Source organism: Manis pentadactyla, chromosome 16 (genome assembly GCF_030020395.1).
Source record: "Manis pentadactyla isolate mManPen7 chromosome 16, mManPen7.hap1, whole genome shotgun sequence".
In the NCBI taxonomy this organism is placed as follows: Eukaryota; Metazoa; Chordata; class Mammalia; order Pholidota; family Manidae; genus Manis; species Manis pentadactyla.
The window spans coordinates 69,911,775-69,938,068 of NC_080034.1; the positions used below are offsets into that span (position 1 = coordinate 69,911,775).

Sequence of the window (26,294 nt, forward strand, 5' to 3'; positions counted from 1 at the left end):
CTTTTGGACTGGGGAGTCCAGTGTTCTCAGTGGGGGGTGGCGCCGTTCGCTCAGGTTTCCTGCATCGTATGCGGGGTGCTGGACTTGGGGCCTCGTTCCCTTGCCATTACGGGGAAATTGGCGGAGGCTGTAAACGCCGGGAGGGGTCTCAGGTGGGGAGGAGTTGGGTCCTCAAGAGAGATGACGTGCAGCTGTGCTCAAGGAGAGCGAGGCTCGCAGGTGAGCGGCGTTTTGCTCCCACTTGTGAGGAAGATGGTCGGTTCGGGAAGGTCTAGGAAAAGTGACTCCGTCCTGGGTTTGCCTTAATTTCTGCTTTTGGCTCTCAGGTCGTTGTAAAAGCCAGTGAAATGTGGAAAATTCTGCGTGGGTGTGTGTGTGTGTGTGGGTGTGAGAGAGAGAGAGAGAGTTTGATGCCAAGCGTCAGCCACTGCACGTGTGCCTTAAGCGCATTTTGTCACCTGATCCTCACCGCAGCCTTACAGAGCTGCGTGGTCCCTTTCAGAGGCCACCAGCCACATGTGACTACTGAACACTTGAAAGGGGGGTAGTCAGAATCCAAATATGGTTTAGGTGCAAAATACTCAGCAATGTCATTGACTCAGTTAAAAGAATGTAAAATATTCCATGACTAATTTTGTATATTGATTGCATATAAAAATGATGTTTTGGATATACGTTTCAAATTGATTTCACTTGATTCTTTGAACTTTTTAAATGACTACTAGACTAGTAGTAACGACCAGAAAGTTTTAAATTACCTATGTGCCTCATGCTGTATTTCTATTGATAGCACTGTTCTAGAATAAACATTATTACTGTCCTAATTTAGCAGCTACAAAAAGGAGGTTCAAAGAGCAGATTAGCCACAAAGCTAGTAGATGAAGGCATCTATATCCTCCAAAGAGAAAGCCCAGGTGACTTTTAAAGGCTTGGTTAGGGTGCAGTAAGACCCAACATTAATTGTTCTCAAAGATTATCCAAACAGTGAAATTTTGACATCAGTTCCCTCTGAAAGATGATGATACCAAGCAATAAAATTGTTATTCTGGAAGTCTCACATCCTGTCTGTGGCCTCCGAGTAGGCTCATGAGTGGGGATGAGGCAGCTCAGGTTCTTTTCTGTGAAACTCATCTATGTATCCCTGTCTGCTCCTCTGATGGACCACACATTTTCAGGCTTTAAATGGAGGGATTTTTCTTAAAGGATTTAAGGTGCTTCCTTAAAAAAAAAAAATGCCTAAACGATAAAAGTCTAAACCACAATTTAATTTACTTTGAAAATGCTGACTTTGTCAAAGTTTATAAATTTTTGCCCGACACGGTAATTGAAATAAATATATAGTAATGTTTTTAGTCACCTTTTGGAATGTTTCATGTCCCAGCATCAATTATTTTTACTAGAATTATCAATCTTAACTTTTCAGAATTGAAAAAAATGTGTATGTATGTATAATATACACATACTTTATATATCCATATATATTTTTACGGTGGTAAGAACGCTTATTTTACATATACATACTTCATGATTACAAAATTAGAAAATTTAGAAAAATAACCCAAGTATGTCTTTCCACTCTTCTGCACTATTTTTTTCACTATTCATCGTTGAGGTGTTATTTCCTTTTCTTCCTTTCTATGGTTTCTTTAGGTGTTTTTGTTCCTTTTTGACATGATTTCAATTATTTTTTGACTTGGATATCAAGAAAGAAGAAATACTATATTTTCTTGTGCCATGGCTTTAACCAGACATAATCTCACAAATTCCCAAATGTGTGTAATCTTCTCCCAACTGTCAGCATTTTCCATATAATCCAGAGTGTCTGGGCCCTCTGAGGAAACTGCTTCACACAGCCAAGGCTGTTCACATGCCTGGCATGAGTTCCCCCCATTCAGCCCAGCCCCACATTCCCTGAGTGGTTAAAAGCACAGGCTCTGGATGGAGTGGATACAAATCCTGACTCTACCACTTAGTACCTGTGTGATTTAAGGCAAGTTACTTAGCCTCTCTGTGCCTCAATTGCCTCAGTTGTAAAGTGGGCATAATGAGAAGCAACCTACAGGGATCACAAGACCTGAATGAATTCACATGTGAAAGCACTTAGAATACCACCTGACCCATAGTAAGAGTTACATGAAGGCTTAGCTACTACGATTGACATTGCTCTTCTTTCCTTCATCCTAGAGGCTCTTCTCCGTAAAGAAGTGCCCAACTCCAATGGTACTTTCTCTGTGATGCTCCCTCCTTTGTGCCTCCAAATATTAGGTACATGCCTCTGTGTTATAATCTTGACCCCTTGTCCACAGCACAGAAGGGTGCTGTTGAAGACACGAGCAAGCATCAGAGCTCTAAAGCAGTGAGCTCAGGCACCATTCGAATGCTCTTCTCCTACCCATACCCCCAAGGTCTGCAGGGAAGTGGGGATCCCCACCCTGTGCAGGGCAGTTCTGAGCCTGAGTGCTCCTAAGCCAGGGCACAGGACTGGCTCAGCTCCTGCAGGAGGCTGGAACCCAGGAGAGCCTGTTTCTGTCACTTTCAAACTTTCTGGCTTCCTCCCCACCTCTTTTCTGAATACAGGCTTTGTTTCACACCAGAATCTGAACTGATGAAGAATGTGAGTGACACCAACCATGCTAACTTCCATGGCACCAAGCCAGTACCAGAAATAGGGCTGGGCATTTTCTTGGGAGCTCCAGAGCTCAAGTTTGGGTCTGTTTCACTTTCAAAGCAAACAGCCCTTAAGGAAAGGTTGACGTCAGCGTTTTCCTCCCCCTGCTGAGAAAGCCAGTGAGGTGGTGCAGAACCTAATAACTCTGTCTTCAGCTGCAAGTGTGCTGAGGAGTCATGGGTGGGGAGCTGCCACAGGCATCCGGGCACCCCCAGCACCCTCACATTCCTCCTCTCTTCTGTCCCTGCCTCTCCACCAGCTCTCCACACACTGCCAGTAACACAGAAGTCTCCCCTCTTGCCCTCTCACCGGCATGGTTTACACAGCTTTTGCAAGAATAGTCTTTGCAGGGGGAGCACCACCAAGCTACCACCAAACTCATAAAATACCTAGGAGGGAAATGCACTCAAAATAAGATAGAGTGCTTTTCTTTAGCTATAAAATGATATTGAGGTACATTTTTTAAATGTGTTTAAAGTGCTTATTGGATCTAGAGCAAGTCAGTGATAAAAAAAAATCCAGTCTCCTGGGGCTTGAGGTGTATAGCGCTGAGCCTTCAGAGAAAGCCCCAAATTGTTTCTTGTTCATTGTTCCCTCTGTTTCCCAACTAGATGCCAGAAATACTTGATTTGACTGTGTAGAAATAACACTACTTATCTCTAATCAGTTATTATTTATGCCTAACTGTTAAGTATATGAAAATGATAATAGGCATCATTTCAAGTTTAGAGTGGATTAATTTTGTCAAACTTATTGTTTGATTATACTAATTTTGTTGAACACTCATAGTCTGATGCTTGTGGAACATGCTGTCAATATTCTCCTGTTTTTCTTAATTAGAAGGAATATTTATTACTTTGACTCTTAATCATATCAGCATGGCTGATTTTACCATTAGGCACTATAAACATAACACTAGTTTTCAAGACCTATGAAGATACTTGAGATGGGGTGGGGACATTGACAGCCCCAAACAGGAAAAGAACACTGCAATAGTAATATGATCAATGCTGAATTCATGTCTAGGAACCATATTACCAATTAATCAAATGCAACCTAACTTTTATATCATAACATACAGATTATAATCCATGGGAAACATTTTAAAATATAAATTTAAATATCTTTTTCAATGATATATTGTTGTGCCTCTGAAACTAAGACTTCCTTGGACCTTCACAGCTCTTAAACTGGCTACATCCATCACTCATGATTATCATTTCTGGATACAAAGAAATAATGACAATTCGTAGATAACTACAAGAAGGAGATTAAAGAAGATGTAAACAAATATGTTGGAAAGGCATCATCTGAGAGATTTCCCAGAACTGAACGGGGAAAGAGAAAGGGAGGGGCACATTGTGTTCCCAATTACCTTGGAGAAAATCCAGAAGTTGGTGAGGTCTTGAATCAGTCATTTCCCCTCACTGGCCAGAGACAGCTTGATTGCTGCAAGTGTGTTGAGAGAAGAGGGGAGAGCTGGGCCTTTGGGTGAATTGTAAAATAGAGAAGCAATGAGCAACCAGAAATTGCTATGGTACTGGATTTTTCAAAGTCAAGCTTTTGTTAACACAGGGAATACTTGTATGTTGTGCTGATTCACAGATGACTTGTAAGGTTGGGCAGTTTTGTAATTAATGGGGCATATGGATCCCATTGACTGGGTGCCCGAAGTGATGTTGGAGACATGAAGCTGAAAGTAGTACATGGGTTGAGACCCTGCACAGTGGGGAGCACAGGCTGAGTCCAGGAAAGAGGCCCGCCAGGGTCAGGAGCTGAGTCAGCAGATGGCCTGTCCAGTCTGATCTGATCTCGACGGCAGGGAACAGAACCTGCTGTCCACTCTTCAGTCTGGGCTGAAAGGAAGTGAGGGAAAAGCAAAACAGGGAGGTCGGAAAGCACATGGAAGAGCTAAGTGAGAACGGGGTCTCTGCCGGGCAGGGCTGCCTCCGAAATCACGAGTTGCTGCTCCAAGCCCAGCCTAAGGCAGAAATTTCCACTGTAGCTCCCTGCCAGTGCAAATGCAAAACTTGCTGAGTTGGAACTAGTCCTAAGTGAAATTGTAAGGGTCATTAAGTTTCCTCTTTGGTTCTTTTCCCCACCTCTTGCTACTCTTCCTCTCATTGGGGCCCATAGGTTCCACCCACTTATGAAAGTCTTCACCAAGGAACTAGTTTAATACAAACCAATTAAGGTCTTATTCTGATAAATAAGTATATTAAGCTTCCAGGACTGTTCACATAGAGCCATAGACTTCTGTGGTCAAAAGGGACCTGAAAATCATGTACTCTAAAATTAAAATATGTTCCAAAATTCACTGATCTTGATCCCTCCTTGCAGAATTCCTGCCAAGAAGTCACACAGCCTATTCTTGAACACCTGCCAGGATGCTCACTGCAGCACTGACTGCTGCATTATTCTCTGACAATACTTTCCATGTTATGTCATGTAAACCTTGCAATAACCCTCTAAAGTAGGTACCATTATCAGTATTTTCTGGAAAAAGAAGCTAAGGCTCAGAGAGTTTACACTTGCCCAAGGCCATATGACTAGTAAGTAGAGAAACCACTTCCTCTATGAATACAGGAGCAGATGTTGGAGCCAGATATTCCAAAGATCATGTTCTTTCCATGACCCAAACTGTCTCTTTGTAACCGTTCTGAGACAGCCCTAAGATTCACCGCTGTGCACACACCTTTTTCCAGGTGTTAATCAAACACTAATCTAGGTACTGCTGTGCAGATGTAATTAAGGTCCCAAATCAGTTGACCTTAAAATAGGGAGATGATCTGGGTGGGCCTTTTCTAATCACATGAGGCCCTTTAAAGCAGAGAATTTCCTCCAGCTGGTGGCAGACAAGGACATTAGAGTTTGAAAGCAATAGAGACGCCCTTGCTGGTGTTGAAGGAGCTGCTGCCATGTCATGGAGAGGGCCACGTGGCAGGGGGTGGCAGACAGCCTCTAGGAGCAGTGCACAGCCTGCGGTCAACAGCCAGCAGGCAAACAGAGACCTCAGCCCCAAGGTTGAGAGGAACTGGATTCTGCCAACCACCTGAGGGGCATTGAAAGGGGCCAAGAGCTTCAGAGGGAGCCGCCCAGGATGGTCAACTGTGTGAGGCCCGGAGCAGGAGGCCCAGCATGCCCTCCAGACTCTTGACTCTGGAAACTGGGAGGTGATTGTGACGTTTTAGGCCACTGATGCCCTAGTAGTATCTTGTTACACAGCAACAGAAAACTGCTCTACCATCTCCTCTTTGGTGAGTAAAAGCAGACCTGAGACAAAGGGTTTAAGTTTAGGTTCATTAGGGAGCTGATCCCAGGAGGCAGTGGGAAGTGCAGTGGAACTGAGCCGGAAAGGGGGGGAGTCACCAGGCTGCACTGGGGAGCTGGTCAATGCTGGGGCACAGGGCTCCCTGCTGGGTCCTCAAGATGCAAGGTGATTTTCACTCTGAGGTGACCCACTGAAATCAGAGAAGCTGGGCTCTTTAACCTCCAGTCTGTGCTGGGACCCATCCTCCATCCACTGTGGCATTACAGGCAGGGCATGCAGTGGGGAGTCTGGGAAGAGTGAGGGCCAAAGGGATGTGGGCAGGTACCAACAGGGGCTGCTGCAAAGACGTGCAGTAGGAAGTTCCTCCACATCCACTGATGTGAACCATTTAGCCGCGATCCTGCTTTGGCTCCTGCGCTGATGATGTCTGTCTTCCTCATGCTTCTCAGGTATCTGCACTTTTCATGTTCCCCTGGTGTTCCCTTTGCCAGCTAAATATTTCCAGTCCCTTCCTGAACACCCCCCCCACAATACACACACACATGATGAAACACCGCTTTGAGACCTTTATAATCTAGGGAGGCATTGGATTTAGAACTAGTTTGTTGTTCTTGAATGAGAGCTCTAATGGGTACAGCACTGACCACATCAGCTTCTGGGCAGCCTCCTTAGACAAATGACGCATGTGGAGCTGTCCTGCTTCTTCATGGGGCTGCTAAGAATCACCTCATCCTTTCTGTCCCTCTGTTGTTAGTATTTGGATTATAGGGAAGAACATTCCATCTACTCAGTGAGCCTGGACACTATCGAGGCCCAGGGCTTGGTGGGCAACACCATGTTCACAGGCTGTTTTCATAGGACTGCATTCAATATTGGATATACTCAAATTAGGTACAATGAACAGGCATGGCCAGAGGCACAGTGTGGTCAGCAGACAAGAAGGCCTCTCAGCAGTTGTCTCAACTTCTGGTCATGGCCTGTGCCCTTGGCCTTTGACAGAAGACAACTGAAATTACCACGAGCCGACCAACGCCCATCTGAAGCTTTTCATCGCCCTTTATTCTTTACCCTTCACAGGCTGCTCTGCAGCGGGAGGCCTACAGCAGCCCTCTGCAGGCTGACACTTCTGGGGCTGTCCAGAGTGGCCATGAAGTGACCACCAGCCTGTGGCTGGGTGGAATTGGGCTCTGTGGACACATAGTCTGCACCTCAGCACTCAACGCTAAGAACCGTGATGTCCCACTGATCGTGACTAGATACCAAACACAAAGTTGTCTGGTCTGAAGATCTGGCCGAATGGCCCAGACCTGACCGAGTCCATCGTGCCCGGCTCCAGATCCACCAGGATGGCCCGAGGTACATATTTGTTACCTGTGAGAACACAGCTGCACTTAGACAAGAGGTGGGCAAAGGCATCACACACAGGGCTGTGCTCTGTGCCCTTTACAGCAGAATTCATTAGAGAACATTGCAGCATCTGAGGCAAAATAAGAGCACAGCTTTTCTTCTTGAAAAAGAGAGAGAGAGAATGAGCATGGTTAGTCACGACACACATGCAGGAGACGTAAGGAACTTGTAAGTTTATTTTTTAGCAGTTGACATTTAAAATGAATGCCCGAATCATTTCTCTGTCAATTGTTTGGTCCTAGTACATTCCGCCTGGCACAGTATGCAAAGCAAGGTTGACTGGGGAAGAAACATTCAAATAATCACCAGCCGCTTCATTGTAGTACACATTGATTCTCTCTAGCTGCAAGTCACTGTCTCCATGGTAACTGCCAGTGGGGTCGATGCCATGCTCATCGCTGATGACCTCCCAAAACTGGAAATAAGAGGAAACAAAAATCCCATGATGGCCTGGCATCCTAAATATCATCCTTTTCTTCCTCCAGCATCCTTGCAACAGCAGTCACTGTGGCCAGACAGCTAAGCAGTCCTAGGCAGACGGCAGAGCTGCAGCCTCCATGCCTGCAGCAGCTGCGGCGCAGGGGCTTGGAAATCCACAGAGCATCAGCCATATTACGGCAATAGACTGAGGTACTGGGAAGGACCCCGAGGGAGGACGCTGGGCCCAGTAAACCCCTTGCTAGGGGGAGCTGTGGCTGCTGGGAGGCTGTCGCCCCCAGGCAGGGGTGAATGTCGCAGCACCCTGGCTGCTGCATGGGTCCTGGCCCGACCAGACCAGTTGGACCGCGCCCTGTGGCCGCCTCCAGGGATCACTGTCTCCTGGCCCAAACCCCAATCGGCCCTCTGTCTATACTGCTTCTGGCCTCTGACCACAGGGGATGGTTGGGGAAGGCCGGCCAGGCGCCTGGGGCCCCGATGGAGCCGGCCAGGGCAGGGCGCTGGCTACCCTGTGGATTCACAGCATAATCACAGCCCCTAGGTAGTCACCTCCTGCCTGGCAGGCAAGAAGCCAGCCTTTGACCTTGTGTATCATCATGTCTAGATGTGCTCATATTGGGGAAATTATTGAACATGCTCCTCTTGAGACTATCCTGTCAAATAAGAACATATCCAGAGTTAGATAAAGCCAACTTTAATCAAAATGACTTTTGCAACAGGGAAAATGCTCTAATCTCAGAAACAAATAGGCTTTTTTCTAGCAAGGGGTGAGCAGGACTAGCAGGACCTTTGTGGATGAAGACAGAAAGAGGGTGGGGAAAGCAGGTGCAAAATCAGGTTGCTACAAAAGGAGTACTTTTGTCTGTATTCAGTGTATCCTCAGACTGAACTGTGAAGGGGGCTTGCTCGCCTTGGGGGCAGGCCAAGGTGGGAGGCCACCTGACCAAAGTCGGGTGAAGCAAAGTAGAGGTAGTAATGGACCATTGTGAACACTTGGTCATCGCCCCCACTGTGTCATACAGACAAACTTGTTGTGAAACGCTATTAGGGTTGGAATAGTAGTCGTTGTGAGGCTGGTGCTGGTTCCATTAGGTGTCAGGAGTGGGCTGGGTTTCACGTTCTGGAGGGCCCTGTAGGACTAGCTGTTAGCATCTGCTGAGGGTGTTGCGAGACTGACAGGTGTTAGAGGGCCTTAGAGATCGGGGGTTTCACAAGAGGTATCTTTAGGAATAGAATAAAATGAATAATTATGAAAGATTAAATTAGGGAAAGATCACAATTTGAAATATGAAGAAAGCTAGTTAGTTGAGAAGGCTCTGAGATATTGGGCCTGAAGATTTTGTAAATGGCAAAGTGGAGATGACAGTGGCAATGTGATGGATTTCCGAGTTTGCTGTGCATATTCTTGGTGTGGTGTAGACATGTGTAACACATGGTTTCTTGTGACCACTGCCACAAGTCTCCTCTTGGGAAGCCAGGTGATGCCCAATGCCAGATGATTGTTGAGGGCCATCCTGTAGTTCTCTCGTGATGATGTTCCTGTCTTCAGGAAGATTGCCCACAGTTCTGTGTTCTTCCTGAAGCAGGGCATGGAACTTGTGGGTGTTCCGGCAGACTTGCTGTGTGACCCACAGAGCAGCAGCTCCAGGCACAAAGATTGTCCACATGTGATCTGCTGCAGCAAACTCCTGTTTTGAAAGTCCTCCCAATCCCTCAGCCTCTTGTCTTAAGGCTTCTGGCAAGAAAGGAAGGTGAAAGCTCTCTCTTGGGCTGAGATTCTGCACCTAGGTTTATAGATGCATTTGTAAACCTTTTGGATTAACAACTGCTGAAAAACTGAAATGAAGAGGTAATAGTATAGCTATGGTGGTAAGGGAGGGGAGTCAGGTCAAAAATTTGACAAGGGCTGGTAAGATTAACTGAATAGCAGAATCTATTCAAACTGCAGGCATGCTTTAACCTTTTTTGACCATTCCCTCTCCAAAGGAGAGATTTGTAGAACCAAGAGGTTATATCCATGTAAAGCTTGCACCTGTCTTCTGGACCATGTCCCGAATCCTGAAATGTCTGTATTTCCTGCTCAATCTGCTCCTAGCCCACTTCTAGTAACCACAGAGGCCTCTCCCTCTGAGTCCTCCCGAGAGCAGGCCAAGCCTGTAGTGTGCACCTCTAGGACCAAGAGAAGATGGCATGTGTGTGTGGGTGTGGGTGTGGGTGATGGAGTTTGGGTATGTGGTCAAGCACGGCCACAAACATGAACTCAAAGCACAATAAAACCTCTGAGCAAGATAGTTCAGGCAAGCTTCTCTGGTTGGCAACACTCCATGCATATTGTCAGATAACAGTGCAGGGAAAGTAGTACATCCTGACTTAACTCTGCGCTTGGTAATCCTCTGTGCTCTGCCCTATGCATTCTTCTGTCTGCTAATTTTAATCTGTATCCCGTTCCTGTAAAAAAAGAACACCTATAGGAATAATGGCTTTTGGTAAGTTCTCTGAGTCTGCCTAGTGAATCGTCGAGCCTAAGGATGACCTTGGGGTCCCTGGACCTTGCAGTTGATGTCAGAAGTAAGGTTGGCCTTGGAAACTGTTCCTTCCAACTTCACAGTTGACACAAATGCTTCACAGTTGATGTCAGAAGTGGGACATCATTGCTAGCTGGACCCTGACTCATTGAAACATCTGGTTCCGGAAGAGGAAGGATAAATGGGTGGGGGATGATGAACCTTAGGTTCCTGTGCAGCCACAGGGTCACCTATGGTATAACTGGAGCTGTGCTACAATGAGTTATTGGGGGTAGGAGTTACCAAAGGAATCTAGAAATAATGGCTGAAACTCCTGAGGAGTTGGCTCACTGGATACATGAGGAAATGCAAAGTAATAAGAAACAAGCTAATATCTCTCCCTTGGTAGTTGTTATCTGTAATAATTAAAATGAAAGACAGAGTGCTTGGATGGGTCTTACTTGGATTCAGGATGTTTTGAGCTATCTGGGCTGCCACCAAAGGGAATAGTTAAGCTGAAGGCACAGATTGCTAAGATTTACTAAACAATGCAAAGACAAAGCAGAGAGTCAGGAGACCCATGACAGGAGACCACGTAAAGTGGACACTGATGTGATCAAAACAAAGGTCTTACTACAGTGCTCTCAGAAACTTATATAGGCCCCCCTTACACAGCAGGGCCTTAAATAAACCTGCTGTATTCACCTTGGTTTGGAGGAATTAAAAAGGTTGGAAGGCAAAGATGACAATGAGAAATCTGGCCTGAAATTGCTTGAGGTAAAGGCCCACAATCAAATCAAGAGAAGGACTGGCAAGGAGACTAGGTTCCTTGGACCAACCCCCAGCTGGGGACCCCAGGGCATGTGGATGAAGTGGACACAATGGTCGGAGGGTGGAAGAAAGCTGGGAGTCCTTGACACAGGAGCCACGTGCACTGTGATGCTGAAACTTGTTGGTGAAGCTCTAACAGGGGCTACAGTTAGACTGGGAAATAGTTGATGGGATTAAGGAGAAAGTTTGGATGAAAACTGAAATGTGTGAACAGACTATGTAACTAAAGTGGTTGTATCTCCTTTACCTGAGTGTGTTATGGGGATGGATACTGTGTGTCTAATTGAGGAATGCTTCCCCTACCTCATATTATAAAACAGAAGGCACTTAAAGCCACCCCTCAGTCAGTATTGATTAGATGACTAGATGGGAGTCAGTAAGATTGCCTGAGCCCACACAGGTTGCTAATATGGCTGGGGTGATGGTGATGGTACCAAATATCTGTACAGTAACCCTATGTGGGGTGTAGCCTACCACATATTGCAAAAGTCTATGAGTGCCACTCAGAAATGACCATTGGGATTTCCACTTGAAAACTCCAGAAATTTTCCATTTGAAAGACAATTACTAGCCTGCTACTGGACATTAGCTAAAACTGCCCCTATGACTGAAGGACATAAAATAATCTTAAAACCTGAAATACCCATAATGTCTTAGGTGATTTCACAGCAATTCTCCAATGGGGAGAGGGGCGCTAAGCAGAGTTCCATGATAAACTGGACATGGCTTAACCAGGAGACAGTCCCGAGGGAGCACAAGGAGGAGGTGCACAAGAGATCCTCTTATCCCCTAGGACTGGCTTTGGGACTACATGAGGTGCTGCTGGACCCTGCAGCCCTTGGACGGTGCCCTGTGAACAACACCGAGTTGACCCACAAGGCCCTGCCTGGTTTATGGAGGGCAGTCCAAAGTGAACAGAGAGCATCTGTTGGGAAAGCTGCCCCTCTGATCAGAGAAGGTGAAAACAAATCAGCTCAGAGGGCTGGAATGCATGTATTTTGCCTCTGTGTTTGGGTTTGCACTGACTCATGGGTGGTGGCCCAAGGGTCAGTCAGATGGCCATAGCTAGCTGCCCTATTAAAGGGATCCCCATATGAGGCACAGCCTTATGGAAATCACCATGGGAATGTGAGGGGGGCATTTAAGTAGGACATGTTGATGCCCAGGAGAACCCCCTTCTGGGATCAGGAAGTGTTTGGAATGGGCAAGTGGCAGTCCTTATACACTTGCTTGGGGTGTCATTCTGGGTCCATGAGGTAACTGTACATGTGGGTACTGCACCATGCAGAGATTGGCTGAATGTAGATTTAGTCCTCTTGCCCCCTCTGAGACACAAAATGCCAACTCTTGCGCCCTGCCCACGAGACAGGCTGTGGGTGGCTCTGGGCAGAGTCTTTAAGGAGAAGGCCCTGCACAGAGCTGTCAAGTTGGCCTGGTAATGCCTCGAGGCTTCAGATGGGTCCTGGCAGTAACAGATGCTTCCTCTGGATTGGGTAAGGTATGCCCAATGATAGGAGCAAATGCTCGAGATACGATAAAAGGGCCAGAACAGGAGGTGATGTACCAATTTGGACCACTGAGTCACATTTCTTCAGGTCAAGGAGCGCACTTCATCCTGAGAAATAGTTTGGTAGATAATTGGGGCAGGCGATGATGAAGACATGAAGGGCTTGCTTACACCCCTTCATGAGTGGGCACTCACCCTCGACATGAAGGGGGCCAATGGAGTGTCCCTTGGGTGGGTTCCTCCACTTTTCTGTGGGGTCTGGGGTGCTATTACTCTACTATTCTTCCCCACCTCACCTCCACTATTTTTTTCCTACCTGATGCAGTCGTCCCAGGCCCACGGCTACCCCCACTGTGCCGATAGCGGGGATGACCCCTACGCAAGATGCTGTCCCTAGGCTTTCGAGTCTTGATGTCAACTTCCTGACGGAGTGGCTCGTGTGTTTATCTCATCCAGCGAGAGTGGGATTAAGAGTGGCGGCGGGACTGCCTGTGGCTGGGACAGCCCCTGGCTCTGCTCCCGGGTAAGCCTCCCCTACGGGAGCGCGAGGCGCTTGCCACGGTTACCGCTACTGCGCGGGCAATCTCAGCCAGCTCGGGGGCCAGAGCTAACGCCCTTCCCGAGGAACGGCGGGGAGGTTTGGTAAAAAGCAAGTGATAAACCCAGAGAAGGGAGAATGGTAGCTGAAAATAAAGGAATGAATAAGTAGTCAATGCAGTGAGGGAAATCCAGTCTATATTGGCGTCTTAAGGAGACTCAGAGCAAGAGATGACACGGTCTCTGAGCCCAATGATACCAGATTCCTGAAACGTGGAGCCATGGTTTGGGGAGACCACTCTTGCTTTTAGAACCTGACTAGGTCAAGTGGAAGCCCACAGAAACTGAGTGGCCTCGCCCACTCACAGGGTATGATGATGGGCTGGACTGACTGTTAGCGACTCAGTGGGGTCTGGTTATGTGGCAATGTCTTTTGACCCTATTTTTCTGGTTATCATACTGTGCTGTGTGACATTGGCCTTGTTGGTGAAATTCAACCACCTCATGTAAACAGGTCTTGTGATAGTACTCATATTGATAGTCAAATATGTTGAGAAATTGAGTTAAAGCATCCTCAGGATGTAATGAAATTACTGGATTGGGGAAAAACTGAATTTAGCTCACCATCAGCTAATCTGTATGCTAAACTGCTTGTGTAAGTATATCATAAGGTACAAATAACAACAGACCAAGAAGGGAAAGAATAATTAACTTGGTACAAACACATGAAGATGTCTGTAATGATTTTATAGGATGAATTGAATAGTGGTTTACTATTGCTCTAAGAAATACTATTATACGTAGATGCCCACAGAAAGTGGTTGTTTTGCTATATTGTCTTAGCCAAAGACCAAGGGGTAGCCTGTGTAGTGAAGACTTAATCTTACCCAAAGAGAGGTCTGGCCTTTCCCCTTGGTGGCTGGGAGGTGATTTCAGCCCCTGGGAAGCCCCGACTAATAGGACAGTCTTCGTTTGCTTGGAGCCTATGGGCACAGAAGTCTATCAGGGTATCTTACGATGGGGGCTTTGGGCCACATGGCACCAGTTTGGATCTCCCAGGAGCTGCAAACTAAAGGTATTTTATTGGCTCAACTTCCAGGAGGGGCTGGAGTCCACAGGTTGGCCATGCAGGTAGTGTGGCCAAGCCCCAGTAAAACTCTGGGCACCACAGCCCAATGTACGTGCTCGGGTGGCAATGCTCTGCGCATGTTGTCGTACATGGATGCCAGTGTTAAGGCTGTCCCTGACTCTGTGGGACGGAACACTTGGGACCTCTACACTTGGACCCCTCTTGGATGCCTCCCCATGTGTCTTGTCCCTTCGCTGATTTTAATCTGTATCCTTTCCCCAGAATCGTCCATAACCATTAGCATAACAACTTTCAGGGAATTCTGTGAATCCTTCCAGCAAGTTATTGAAACAGGTTAGCACATTCTGAGAACCCCTCTTGTGGGCAGAAGTGAGGGCAGTCTTCTGTGTGGACACTTGGTGCCCTCTAAAACTTCATAGTGGGCCCTAATTTATTCAGGGGTCAAGTGAATATTTATATCCTGAATGCTGAGAAGGCCAGCCTGCTACTGAGCTTCTAGAACGCTGGCAGCCAGGCACAAGCAGCAGGGTATTGGCAGGCATCTTCCGGGCATGCGATCGTTTCAAGAAGAATAGTAATAATGATGTTATCTGCTATCCTTTGCTACATTACAAACTACCCCAAAATGTAATGATCAAGGCAGAATATTGATCACAGACTTGAGGGTTGGCTGAGTGGTTTTGTTACGGGCCAGTCCATGAAGGGCCTCATGGTCTAGGGTAGCTTCACTCACATGTCCGGGGGCTGGTGGGTCATTGGTCTAATGAGGGACTCCCCGACGTGCCTGGCACTTGGCCTGATGTCAGCTGGAACATCCGCCAGGGGGCTTTCATCATCAGGCTAGTGAGAAAACTGTCCCCACAGGCGGGAGAGGGCACCCCAGTTCACAAATGCTTTTCCTACCCTTGTTGTGTCACATATGCTAATGTCCCCTTGGCAAAAGCAAATCTTATAGCTAAACCCAGATTCAAGAGGTAGAGAAATAAATGCCACTTCTTGACTGATGCAGCGGTGACATCACATTGCAGAGGAGTGTGTGTCAGTCAGGCTTCTCTAGAAACAGAACCAGCAGAGCTTGAAATCTGTAGGACAGGCCAGCCGGCTGGAAGCTCAGCCAGGGTTTCTGTGTTTCAGTCAGGAAGGGATTCTTCTCTGGGAAATCTCAGTTTTTGCTCTTAGGCCTTCTACCAACTGGATGAGGCTTATCTGTATTATGCAGGGTAATCTGTTTTATATAAAGTAAACTGATTGTCAATGTGAATCATGTTTGCAAAACACTTCCACAGCAACATCGAACTACTGTTTGACCAAACAGCTAGACTCCATAGCTTAGCCAGGTTGACACATAAAATTTCACCATCACAGAGCGAATATCCAGCTATCATGCAGTCTGTACACTGTCACCAATGGTTCCTCAGGCAAATAACCAGAAAAATCACCCATAATTTGCCCAGTGAATCCTCTGGTCAAAAAGCCTACCTGTAGGCTCAGAGATTCGTATTCACTTCTCAATGTCTCTCTCCTAAAAATGAGCCTACAGCCAAAGATTACCAGATACCTGAAGAAAGACGCTATCATGAAATACAGAGGCTTAAATATAGATTAGAAGAGGAACATGGAGGTAATTATGTTGGGAGAAGAAAGTGCCTTTTAAAAACCTCATGAATCTCCTCAGATAATAGATTCCTGTTCACCCATGAAGTAGGAACAAAATGCTATACAAAATAAAAAATAAAGAATTAAGAAAAAGCTCAGTAAAAATTTAAAATATTAAACATTAAAAATTAAAAAATGTAGCAGCACAAATGAAAACTTACTTGAGACACTGGGTGATAAAGATGAGCAAATCTAGAAAGTATGGTAAGAAGAGAAGGGGAAAGAATATAGGAAAGAGTTTGATAGGAAAATTAGAAGATTAGTCAGAGATCCAATATCAGATAAGTAGGAATTTCACAGAGAAGGAATTGCAGAAAAAACTCAGGAAAAACATGATTATATAAATTTATCAAGAAAGTGACCGAAGCACACTGTGAATTCCAAATATATTTTTATATCGTGGAGTCCATCACCTTACAGTCCAAATGCATGATGTAGTTACCTTGAAAATTAATGATGACCTTTCTTATTAAGTGTTAAATACCATTCCAGTTACAAAAATTGAATTAAGTTCTCCTTCACCATCAAGTCTGTTTCCATCTCAGATCTGTATCCCATTTGTTCAACAGCACCTACTGAGCACGACATGCTCATGAGATGAGCAGGAAGGGAGGGAGGAAGTCCACAGTGAGCCCCTTCCGTGTTCTGCAGTCAGCTGAGGTGCTTCACACAGACACACTCACACGTGTGCATGTGCATGCCCATGTGCACACATGCATGCACACACACACATGAGCACACACTTGTGAGGTAGGCATCATCTCCTCCTTGAACACGAGGAAGCCAGTTCAGAAGGGTTAAGAAAATGGCCTGGCATCATGGAATGCCAGCCAAAAAAATCGGCAATTGCATCTCCTGCTGTCTGACAGCACATTTTCTGGAGTGTCACTTCCAAGCTGTTTCCTAGGTAACCAGCACACAGCCTCCAGGATTGTCTGCCTCAAGGGAAGGAAGGGGGGTGCCCATCACTCCTCCCCTCGTTTCCTGCATCAGCAAGGCTACAGTCTTTTGTCAGGGTGTTACTGTGGCACGAACAGAAAGCCTGAAAGCTTGCCGGTGGGATTATCTTTCAAATGCTGTATTTATACTCACTGAAGGACCAGACTCACTGGGAGTCTTGCCTGTCAGAGCATTGAGCCTGTTCCATTTTTATTCACTCGCTGTCTTTTCCTTTTCCGTCACGCCTTTTGTCCTTGCAGCAAAATTGTCCTGATTTCAAAACAAGGAAAATTCGTTGATGTCTCTCGGTTTCCACAGCATGTTCCCAGGGTTTCCCACAGCCTGCTTGTACTTAATTGTGCTTATATTTGTCTCCCCCACTGGCTTGGAAACGTCTTGAAGGCTTGAGAAGTTGGTTCATACCTGTATTCGTAGCACAGTGTCATGCACATAGCGGTTCCCAATAAATATTTGCTGAAGTAAATGGATAATGAAATAGAAACATCACAATTGGAACTCTGAGATTTTAGAAATGCCTGTATCCTGAGATACTTGGAAGGTAGGAGTGGTGGAACCACAGTTTTGAATCTCCCTTAAACACCCTCCACTCACCAGCCTCTACCAAAAAACAGACCAAGAAACTAAACCTATGAACTCTTGAACTAAAAAACTGCTGGAAGCAGATTCCATAATACACAATAGGATTAATAGTAGCAAAAAAAAAATAGAGGGAGCATTGAAGGAAATCTCTTTGAAAGTAGGCCGCTTTAAAAAATAATAATAATAACACTTTCTGAAAACAACAGAAGGGGGAGCTATAGAGTCAGGCAGCTCTGAAAACTATCCTGGCCTTCCTCTAACTCCTAAAACTGCAAGAAAACTCATTTCACTTACAAATAGGCATCAGGAAAGGATCATGATTAAACACATACAAAATTATTAATAAAAACAAGGTGAATTAGGAATAGAATAATGCCCCTACAGATGATGAAAATATACCAGAAAGACAACAGATCCAAGCTGCTGAAAATTATACCCTAAAATTTCAAATTAGCTAAATGAAAAAGAAAAAATCAACAAACATAAAGGACAGGACACATTAAAATTAGAAAAACTCTGAAATGAGAATCTCGGAGAAAAGAAGTATTTGTAAATAAGTGAAAGAACAGAAAAAAAGAGGTACAAATAAAGAAAAAGTAATAACTGAAGTCCAAACTAAAAGGAATACAAGGGTAAATGAACAGAACAGATGTGGCCATAGAGGAGTAGCAGATAGAAGAAAAGAAAACACTTTTGAATAAAAGGAAATGAAGAAAGGAATTCTATTCTTGGTTAAGATGGAGCAACAGGGATGGCATTTATCCTGCTGACCAAAATAACTAAAAACCTGGGCAAGATATATGCAGCAATGATTCTCAGGACATCACGCAGTGCATGACTGTGACCCATGGAAAGGGGAAAAAAATTAAATGGGCATATGATTGTCCCAACTTATTACTTGGAAGCAGTTTCCAGCTGCAGGGCAGGGAAGGGGGACCCAGACAAAACTTGGTGGTTCTCACTGAGTTGAGGAGAGAGAAATCAGAATTCAGAGCCCAGATCAGGTGGAATTCCAAGGCAGAGTACAGCACTGAAAGGAACTTCACAAAGACAGCTCTGAGCTCTGCAGAGAGGTCCTCTTGAGTGTTTGGCTGAGAAGTGATATGTGACAGCAAGATTAGAAAGTACCCATTTGCTACAATATGGATGAACCTAGAGGGAATTACGCTAAGTGAAGTAAGTCAGAGAGAGAAAGACAAACATCCGTTGATTTCACTTATATGTGGAATCTAAAATATAAAAACAAAACAAAACAAAAAACCTGAATAAACAAACAAAGACCCAGGAACAGATTCATAAATACAGAGAATAAACTGGTGGCTGCCATGGGTGGGGAGGAGTGGGGAGGAGAAATAGGTGAAGGGGGTAAAGAGGGACAAACTTCCAGTCATAAAATAAGTCATGGAGAGGGAAGTAGGGCATAGGGAATATAGTTAATAATATTGTAATACCTTTGTATGGTGACGGGAGTAACTACACTTATCCTGGTGGGCATTTTGTAATGTATATAAATGTTGAGTCACTATGTGGTACACCTTCAGCTGTTATAATGTTATGTCAACTGTACTTCAATTAAAAAATTAATTTAAAAAACCCCAAAGAGCTAGTAGAGAATAGGGAAACAACAACTGGAAAGCAGTTGTAGACCAAACAATTCCTTGAGCTCGCATGGTACTGGGCATGATCTGTTCTATTAGCTAGAATGGAAATGCCTCACAGGCACTGCCTTAATGGTGCAGTTAAATTATATTTAGACGAAAGTTACAAAGAAGCAGGAAAATAGGGCCCATAACTATGAAGAAAATCAATCGCAGAAATAGACCTGGAAATGACAAAAGTGATGAAATGAAGAGACAAGGACCGTCAAGAAGCTAGTGTAAGTATGTGCCATTCATTCAAGAAGGTAGAGGAAAACATGAACATGAAGAAGAGAGAAATGGAAACATTTTAGAAGACACAAATAGAAGTTGTAGACATAAATATATAATATCTTAGATGAAAAGTACTTGCAGGAGATTAACAGCAGATTAGGCACTCCAGAAAAGATCAGTGAATCAAAGGTTAGCAGTCAAAACATTAAGGCACAGAGAAAAAACTGAACAAAAAATGAACACAGTGAACTGTGAGACCATGTCAAGATATCTGAAATACATGTAACTGGAATCCCAGAATAAATTAGGGGGATAGAAAAATATTTGACAAAATTATGGTAGAAAATTTTATGGAGCTGATGAAAACTATCTGCTCACAGATTCAGGAAGCTCAATGAACCCCAAGTAGAATAAAGATGGAAGAAACCACATCAAGGCACATCATCTGAAAACTGCTGGAAAATAGTGATAAAGAGATAATCTTAAGAAGAGCTAGATAGAAAAATAAAGTGTTACACACAGGGAAACTGTTGATAATTACTAGTGACTTCTCATTTTATACAGCACAAGTCAGGAGGCAGTCGAACGACATCTTTAAAGTGCGGACAGGACAATTTGTCCACCTAAATGAAAACTAAAGCATCTTTCAAAAATGAGGCATAATAAAGAATGCTTCAGCCAAACACAAGCTGAAATATTCACTGCCAACAGATCTGCATGAGAAATGTTAAAGGACATTTTTAAGGCAGAAGGAAACAAAGAGACCTGAAACAGTGAATGTGTGAACAAACATGTATTTTAAAAATTTTTGTCTCTTTTTAAAAATCTCTATTAAAGTGATAACTGGTAAAAACAAAAACAATGACAATATATAGTGGGGTTTTCAAAATATACGAAAGTAAATTATGGCTCCAAAAGCATGGAAGACAGAAATGCAAATGAAGCATGCTGCTATAAGGATTTCACCCTAGGAAATGAGATAGGTTACCTGAAGGTAGATGGTGGTAAATTAAAGATTTATATTATGAAACTCCAGAGTAAGCATGAAAGACATAACCACAAATAAACCAAGAGTGGAGGTAAAAATGGAATTTAAAAACACTCAGAATGGAGAACCAATGAACAATAACCAAAATTGAAGTGAAAATGTCAGAACCAGGCTGAGATTGCCTGACTCCTAGGACCGTGCAGTTAACCTAAGTACAAAAAGGGTGCCACATGGCATCAGAGTAAGGAAAGGGTCCTGAGAAAAAGTGGAACCTGAAGATGATGTTAAGAACTGAAAAGCATTTTGAGAGAGAAGTGAAATAAGATATCCAGGGAGGGAGGGTGGCATATGCAGTGGTGAAGGTGGGAGGGGAGGACGTCTAGTCCCTCCCCTTAAAGATGAGTGCTTGGGAGGCAAATTTCTTAATCTCAGCCTGAGTTCTTCCAGAAACTGTCACTTTCCTCAAGGATAAGACTGCCAGTCACATGGCCCTTCCCCATCCACCTCAGAGGAGGGAACATGGTTCAGGCCAGCCAATCAGGGTCCCTTTCCCCTGACCACATGAGTGATTCGAGGATGGGCATGTGGCCCAGGTCTGTCCAGCCCAGGTCTTCTTTCCTTTGGGCCTCTGGCAATAGGAGTGACGTGAACCTAACATTTCCATTATGTGGGGAGGTTACGACAAAGAATGAAGCCAAAACAGAAGAATGCAGAGCCAAGAGAGTAATAAAAAAAGAGAAAGTTCTGATAAGATATTTACAGGCTATGATACAACCTGAAAGATCTGCCCTTTGATTTTTAATTATATGTGCCAATAGTTTCCCAACATTACCCATTTTATGGGCAAGTTTTTAATTGATTTTGGACATGATCAGAAGAAGCCCCCAAACTGTGCAGTATTCCTGTGAGGATGAAATGAGATAAATATGTAATAAACTGCACATGTTCAATAAATGAACTACTGGCTGTTATCACTTTCTTATCATTAACTATACCTTAATAACATTTAAACCTCTATACAAATAGATATAAAGAACTATTTTACAGAGGGATTTAGAGAAGTGAAGTAACGTATTAAAGATTCCAAAGTTAATAAATGATACAACTGAAATATCTCTCCACTCTTTGTTAATGTTCCTAGCACAGAGCAGGCATTTGGTAAAGTGTTGACTCCCTGTCTCTCTCATATTTATGAGATCCTAGACTCATGCCGGTCTACCCAGACATCAAAGAGAAAGTGGATGCTGAGAAGTTGCTTCTCTAGATTCGGGCTCACTTAGGCATAATTGGCTCCACACAGCATTATCTTTGAATGATCTCATCTACCTTATACTTGAATCTTCTTACCTAAACCTTGGAAGGCTTGTCTCTCTCAGCTGACCCCCCAGATTCCCAGCTGCTTCTGGATGTGGGCATCCCACAGATTCCCTGGCATGGGGTGGCCTTTTGACTGCATTAGTCTCTGAGGTCTACCTGTTTCTTCCTAGGCAGGTGTGACCCACAGTCTCTTTCAAGTGATCCAGATGGTCCCTCATCTCCTCATTCCTGGTGCCCACCCTCCCATCCAGTTCACCAACACAGTCTTGGTTTTTTCTCCTCAGTGACCAGGTTTGCATGTCACAGCAAACATAATCATGAAAAACAAATGCCATTGCTTTAGACAATAAATGTTCATGATCAGCATACCCTAATATGGACATTTCATTATAGGTTATTAAAAGAAATTTCCCAAGAAGTCATGGATATGTGTTGTCATCAGTTGACTAAAAGTTAGGCCTAAAAGTAAGAAGAGTCACAAACTGGATTCAGAAATATGGATCAAGGAATTTTTTATCCTGTCTTCAGCTCTGTCTTTAAGAAAATGAGGGCTCTTAGCATAAAACACTTTGCAAATTTATGTCTAGAGAGCACTGGCGGAGGAGCTAAGGGATCTCTTAGCTATTTCCTCATTTTGGAAGAGACTGCTGCTTACTCACCCAGGGTCCATTCTCCACTGCTTCCCTCCTAACAGAACCTTTGAATCCTTGAGGGGATAAAGTGCCCATCTAAAATAATACTTTTGTCAGTCTTCCTTGCAAAACAGGGTGACCAATGGAGTACAAGCAGAAGTCACTGGGGGGGGACTCCTGCCCCAGATCTTTAAAGTGGCTCACTTAGTGGGAAGCTTCCCTTTTACCTCCCCTCCCCCTGCTCCTTCTTTCCTGGAATGCAGACATGACCTGAGCTGCCCTGGCCATCCGGCAGCCCGAGGAGAACCTGAGGTGAAAGCCAGTGGCAGTGACAGGGGAAAACAGAAAGCGGGTATTATGGAGCGACATGGCCTGAGCTGGGGGCCTCTAGGCTTTTTTAAGTGAGAGAAAAAAATAACTCAAAGCCACTGCTGCCAGCAGCTGCACATCAGCCCTAGCTGGCATGGTGACCTGGGGACATTGCTTATTAAGCAATGAGCCTTAATTTGTAAACCGAGGGAATCCTAGTAGAGCTCTACAGAACCCTCCATTTCTAAAAGGCTCTTGACGTAAAACGCTTTGCAAATTTATGTCTAGAGACATAAATTTTTAGACTCCAGGTGCGTGCACAAGCTCAAAATGCCAGATCTCTATTTTATGTTGGCATTCTGTGAAAATTTGAAAGCATGTACATCCTTAGGTGGGAGTTAAAATGATTAAGAACATAGAGTTACCATGTGATCTAGCAATTCTACTCCTAGATATATATCTTGGAGAAATGAAAGTATACATACCCAAAATAACCTATATATGCATGTTCACAGCAGCATTATTCTAAATAGCTAAAAAGTAGAAACAACCTCAATGCCATCAATTGAGGAATTGGTAAACAAAATATGGTCTATGCATATAGTAGAATATTATTCTGCCATAAAAAGTGATGAAGTGCTGACACATGCTACAACATAGATGACCCTTGAAAATATTTTTCTAAATGAACAAAGTCAGACACAAAAGACCATGTGCTGTATGAATCTATTTATATGAAATGTCCAGAATAGGCAAATCCAGAGAGATAGAAGGATTAGTGGTTGGCAGGTGCTAGAGAGAGAGGAGAACGGGGACCTTCTTTTATGGGTAATGACAATGGTTGGAATGACATTGTGGTGATAGTTGCTCTACTTTGTGAAAATACTCAGTTACAAGAAAAAAAAAAGACTGTGAAGCATTTTGATTGAAATGTACTGCACCCAAGTAAGGTTTTCTGGGTGTGTGTCAGCAAGCATGCCTTAGGGAAAACAGGAGAGGCAGGGGAGTTGGGTGGGGCACCTGAAAAGCAAAGGTATGAGAGTCTGTTTCTAGGTGAGTGGCTCAACAGTGAGGCACTTAGAGAAAAGCATGATCTCACAATAGAATTTCTCTTTAGACACCAGAGCAAAACCAGAATTCCAGTGAGTGTCAACTAGCTTTGTCTAGTATACAAGTCACATCTTAACTAAAATGAGGGAGTGTAGAAGGTAGCATTCCAGAGATTTTTCCTTAACTTGCTATTTTTTTCACAGTAACTATCCTCTGGTAGAATATTCTTGCAACCACAATTGCATTAGAACATTGTGTATGTGGTGCTTTACAACCAGGAGGCTTAGCATTACCGCCAATGTCCCCGTGAGAGACCAAAGGCCTGGCACTTCGTCCATGCCCCACCCATCCAGGGACACTGACTTGTCCAAGGACCAAGGACACCTTTGAAGCCAAAAATGTCTCTTTTCCTTCTGCAGAATCCTCATGTGGCCTTGTATAGAATAGGACCCAAGAAAGGCAGCTGCATAAAAAAAGAATACTGGGTCCAAGATCTGATTTGTCAGGCAGGAGTTCTGTGATCTCAGACATGGACTCTGCCCCTGGGTTTCCTTACTTACAAAAGGAGGAGGCCAAACCAGACGCTCTCTCAAGGTTACTTTTAGTTCAAATTTCTGTTAATCTAAAAGTGAGGCAATGTGAAACCTAACCTCGACTCAGATCATCTCTGAGGCTGATGTAGAGGTGCAGGCAAATTTGGAGCACACTTGGGGAACCTTCCTTCTCAGACTTTTGGGATGACCTCAAGGTGATTCCACCTCCCCCACCCTAACCCCAAGCTCTGATTCCTGCATCACATCCCAGCAGGTCCTGTCATTTAGGTGCTGTGTCTTCCAGGAGTGAATATCCTCATGGTGGCACAGCAGGAAGGGATAGAACATTTCCTCTGTGGAGTGTTACACACACACACACCCCACCCCTACTCCCCACCCAGCACCACCACCAAGTCCCATCACAAAGTGGTAATGTAACAAAGCAAACCATGAGTTTCAAAAATTATCTTAGTCCAGGTTTTAGTCTGTGCATTTTCCTGCTTTCCTAAGTATGCATTTCAGTTTTTGATGTTATAAACTGTGCTTTTAAAGCTTTGCTCCAGAGCACCTGCTTGACTGGTCTGGCACCCACTGTTCTAATCAAGCTTTTGCACTGGGTGGACGTAGGTAGGCTGACAGACTAGCTGGCTGGCCTGCTGGGTGCCTGCCTGTCCTCTTCTCACAAGGTGGAAAAGAGAAGCATGATACTTACAGTATGCCAAGAGGCACCTGGCAGGAATTCCTTCCTCTCTTCTCCAAAGTTGCTGATCATGTATCTGACAGGTTGTGGGGAATTCATGGCCTGGAAGCTGATGCAAGAGTTCATGGAATTAAAAATCTATGTTACCCTTCAATGAGGCTGTTGGAAGCTTTACACCAGCTCAGCAGGAATGGCACCTGCCAGTTCACTGTTAAATACAGGAAACTGAAGTGGAGGCCACTGGTTCCTGACCCCTTTGACCTTGCTCATCACTAGGTCTAGATTTTATGCTATTATAAGACTTGTAAAGTGAACTGCTGCTCTTTTCCACTTATACGGGACATTTGATAGAACGAACTTATTTTCTGTTTAAAATGACATTATTCACACTTTGGAACTGTTTTCAAATACAAATATATCCTCTTTAATACAGAAATCCCTTACCCACCCCTTCTCTTTCTCCTCCCTCTTTTTCTCCTTTTTAAAAGCACAAATAATAGAATCAAGTAGAATGAAATAAATACAGGGTCAGATTTAAGGTAATTTTTTTCTAGGTTTGCATTCGTAAAAATTAGAAAAATCATAAGCCTACAGTTTTCTTGATTTTACTTCCTCTAAGGGCATGTAAATAAGTTTGTACATCTGTTTATAACTTACCCTCCACTTCTCTCCCCAAAATGAGAAGCCAACAGGCCCAGACTAAGGAAGAGCATTGGCACCATTTGATAGAAAATTTCCACAGAAACCTATAGGCTAGCTGTTCTTGTAACAGAATGATATATGCACCAAAGTATTCATTGTGGCATGCTACTGTAAGAGAAAGTATAAATAACCTCTATGTCCATTGGTAGGGAATTAAACAAAATGTGGTACACACAATGGATACTATGTATCCATTTAAAGGAGTTTTCTGTATTTTAAAGGTTGCATGTTTCGAGAAAAAGTGCAGAACAATGTGTATGAAGAAAAAAGGGAATAATCTACATAGGTTTGAACATATATGGAATATCTCTGTAAGGGGGCAGGAAAGATAACAATGCTCAGAATGATTGCCCTCCAGGGAGGAAAACTGTACCAAGGGATACGAAGGGAGACCGACATTCCACTTGCTGTCCTTGAGAATTTCATGCTGTGCGCATGTAGTGACTATTCAAATAGTACTTTGGCAAAGGAAATAAAGGTGTAGTAGGATTTCCACATGAAAATACATTTAGTGAGCTTTCAGGTAGGCATCCTTTCAGCCAATAAAGTATTTACTTAGAGGCATTTTGAAATTCGGATTGACCTCCCATCTTAAACTGGATATGACTGTGGTTGGTTCAGTTTACCAGACTGAAGGAGTAACTTCATTTGAACTTTTATATGTCCCTTCCCTTTTCTGAAGGAAGAATTTACTGTAATGTGCTCTGAAAGTCACATTTAAACTGAAAATGAAGAACTCAATAA

General features: G+C 44.1%; 1 protein-coding gene; it reads right to left on the bottom strand.

Moving 5' to 3' along the window:
• The window catches only part of TUBB2A (tubulin beta 2A class IIa), a 34,177-nt gene that overhangs the window by 3,856 nt on the left and 4,027 nt on the right, over window positions 1–26,294 (bottom strand).